This window comes from Triticum dicoccoides, chromosome 7B (genome assembly GCF_002162155.2).
Source record: "Triticum dicoccoides isolate Atlit2015 ecotype Zavitan chromosome 7B, WEW_v2.0, whole genome shotgun sequence".
In the NCBI taxonomy this organism is placed as follows: Eukaryota; Viridiplantae; Streptophyta; class Magnoliopsida; order Poales; family Poaceae; genus Triticum; species Triticum dicoccoides.
This window is the reverse complement of record NC_041393.1, coordinates 344,849,194-344,852,559: the sequence shown is the minus strand read 5'-3', so window position 1 is coordinate 344,852,559 and position 3,366 is coordinate 344,849,194. Positions and strand designations below refer to the sequence as shown.

The 3,366-nt window shown below is 57.4% G+C and overlaps 1 protein-coding gene across 3 annotated transcripts in view; it reads left to right on the top strand.

Moving 5' to 3' along the window:
- LOC119335408 (chloroplast envelope membrane protein-like) overlaps window positions 1-3,366 on the top strand; it is a 47,288-nt gene that overhangs the window by 29,829 nt on the left and 14,093 nt on the right. The window contains exon 8 of one of the 3 annotated variants that reach the window (XR_005161848.1): window positions 729-778. The exons of the other annotated variants lie outside the window; for them this stretch is intronic. The gene's annotated coding sequence lies outside the window, so the exon portion shown is untranslated. Of the gene's footprint in view, window positions 1-728; window positions 779-3,366 lie in introns of those variants that run through there. 3 annotated transcript variants of the gene reach the window in all.

Sequence of the window (3,366 nt, the reverse complement as noted above, 5' to 3'; positions counted from 1 at the left end):
GCGCCGAATTGGACTGGAACGCCACTAGGCTAGGTCTGCTTTCGGCCGCCCACGCAACGTGCAGGTGTGCTCAGGGCGATGGGCCCAGACCCCTGCGCGCTTAGGTTTAGACCGGCGTGCTGGCCTCTCTGTTTTGCCTAGGTGGGGCTGCGACGTGTTGATCTTCCGCGGCCGGGCATGACCCAGGAAAGTGTGTCCGGCCAAATGGGATCGAGCGTGTTGGGTTATGTGGTGCACCCCTGCAGGGAAGTTAATCTATTCGAATAGCCGTGATCTTCGGTAACAGGACGACTTGGAGTTGTACCTTGACCTTATGACAACTAGAACCGGATACTTAATAAAACACACCCTTCCAAGTTCCACAGACAACCCGGTGATCGCTCTTCTACAGGGCGACGAGGAGAGGATCGCCGGGTAGGATTATGCTATGCGATGCGACTGGAGATGCTACTTGGAGATGCTACTTGAGGATGCTACTTGGAGGACTACAATCTACTCTCTTCTATATGCTGCAAGACGGTGGCTGCGAGAAGCTTAGTCTTCGACAGGATTAGTTACCCCCCTCTTATTCTGGCATTCTGCAGTTCAGTCCACTGATATGGCCTCCCTACACATATACACATGCATATGTAGTGTAGTTCCTTGCTTGCGAGTACTTTGGATGAGTACTCACGGTTGCTTTCTCCCCCCTTTTTCCCCTTTCCTTTCTTTCTGGTTGTCGCAACCAGATGCTGGAGTCCAGGAGCCAGATGCCACCGTCGACGACGACCCCTACTACACTGGAGGTGCCTACTACTACGTGCTGCCCGCTGATGACGACCGGGAGTAGTTTAGGAGGATCCCAGGCAGGAGGCCTGCGCCTCTTTCGATCTGTATCCCAGTTTGTGCTAGCCTTCTTAAGACAAACTTGTTTAACTTATGTCTGTACTCAGATATTGTTGCTTCCGCTGACTCGTCTATGATCGAGCACTTGTATTCGAGCCCTCGAGGCCCCTGGCTTGTATTATGATGCTTGTATGACTTATTTTATTTGTAGAGTTGTGTTGTGATATCTTCCCGTGAGTCCCTGATCTTGATCGTACACATTTGCGTGCATGATTAGTGTACGATTGAATCGGGGGCGTCACAGCCACCACGCTGGAGGGGGCCCCCAGCCGCCCTCCTCGCCTGCACACTCCGCCGCGCGCACCTTCGTTTGGGCGCGCAGATCCCGCTCGCGGCGTCTCTCCGCCTCCGGATCCGGCTCCGCCCGCTTGTCCGCGCGTCGCTCCGCCGTGGAACCCATGACGACCACCTCGGCGAAGGATCGGAGAAGGGGAGGAGGGCCAGTGGGGGGGAAAGGGATCTGGCGGATCCACCAAAGTGCCGCACCTCGGCAGGAGTGGCTGGAAACCCTAGTGTACTGTCGGATGCCCCGCGGCGAATCCACAGCCACTTAAGTACTGACCGCTCCGAAGCCAGGTCGGGCTTGGGCTTTACCACGCAATCCCGCACCGCTGCACGGCCCACCTCCGGACGCAACCCCGTCTCCGCGGGGCAACCGTCCCGGCCCGCGCAAGGCCCAGGACCGCCCTCTTGGCCCGCCTCCTGGTCTTGCCCCACTGGCCCAGACCGACCAGCGTCCCCAACCCTAGGCCAGGGATCGGCCGTCTCCGCCGACGCCGCCGCCGCCTCTACGACAGCCGGCATCGCCAGCCCGGAACTCAGCTGCCGCGCCGGCGCAGGCCCCGAGTCCCTCGGAGGGGGATCAGCCCGCGAGCAGTCCGCGACCGCCCGCACGCCTCCCCGCAGCACCGCACGCACCAACGGCGCTCGGCTCGACACCCCTGGTCGGCGAGCACCGCGGCCGCCAGGCGCAAAGGCCCGCCGCCGCCCGGCCATGAGCGAGCCCCCTAGCTCCTCAGCCCGAGCCACAAACGCTCCCAGCGACGGCCTGCACGCCGCGGCGCGCCTGGCCCCGCCATCGGTCGACTCCGCCTTCGACTCCTCATCGTCGCTTCCCTCCGCCAGAGCCCAGAAACGGCTTCCCGACCAGCGCGGCGCCGTCTCCGCGCCCAAGATCGCCCCCGGTAGCGCCCGCGCCGCCCGGCCCGGCGACCGCACCAACGACCAGGTCGACAGCTCGTCGAGGCCGGCGGGCAAAGTCGCATCGCCCTCCGCGTCGCCTCCCGAGTCGCCCTTCCGTACCAGAGCCGTTGGAGCCATCGAGATAGGCCGTTATCAGCCTCTCTGCCCACAGTACTTCATATCAAGCCATCATATGAAACACTTCTGTTTTATCATAACAAGTTCTCCAAAACTTCTATTTCAGAAGTATAACCATGTGCTGCAAGCCTCAACTTTTTTTTTATTTTAGTTTTTTCAAATAAACCATTTGAAGGCATTTACCTTTAAACCAAAATTCATATCAAAATGAAATGACCATCACATGGCCTTTCAAGCATAAGTTAGAAAGTGGGTATCCTTGCTCACCACCACCAAGCTCGAAGCCTTTAATGAATTTTCTTTAATAAGCATAAAGCTTAAAATAGACAGAACAAACATATACTTTCTAGAAAAAATACAACAAGCATATCAGTGCGTGAAGAATTCAAATACGACAAATCTCCAAAAAGAATCAATTCATTTGGACTTAAAATGAGCATTCTAGAGCCAGTCAAAGTTTCGTCAGGTTTATTGGATTTAAATTAACGGAGACTGGAGTGGGAGTGATGTCGATGGCGTAAATCAGGAGTATGCCACCTTTGAACCGGTAAGCGTGGGCCATTTGCGTTGTTATGTGAGACTGACAGTGGACACTACTTAAATTAAACCGAAGGGGTATCATAAACAGAACAAACCGACCGCGGAGCTCACCAGCGCGGCGATAGCCGGAGCTAGAGGAAGCGGTGGTGCTCGGGGATGGTGCAGATTGGTCGGGGGCGTCGAGCACTTCTGGTCCGTGGGCTACACGGCGGCCGGAGTTGCAGGAACGCGTCGTCTTCTTCAACTCTGGCGGCGGCACAAGGGCTCCTCGTCCAGGAGCTCTGTGTAGGAGAGCGCGCACGGAGGCGGGCATTAAGCTCCAGGCACAGGGTACGACTTCAGCTCTCGCTTTTTTGACCAGGGAAGGAGGGAGGGAGCTACCAGAGTTGAGAGTCGCGGCGGCTCGGAGCTCGAAGGGCTGGTACCGCAGAGCTTCTCCTGGTGCGAGCCTCAATTAGGAGATAGGAGAGGAGCCGGGTGCTCTAAGCTGAGGGGGAGGGGCTCTTTTTATAGCTGACCAGGTGGTCGCCGTGACTGTCCACTCGGGTTGAGCCATTGATGGCGGCCGAGGTCGCCTGGCTGCAATGGTGGCTACAAGAGTGTTGAAAGGATCGAGATGGA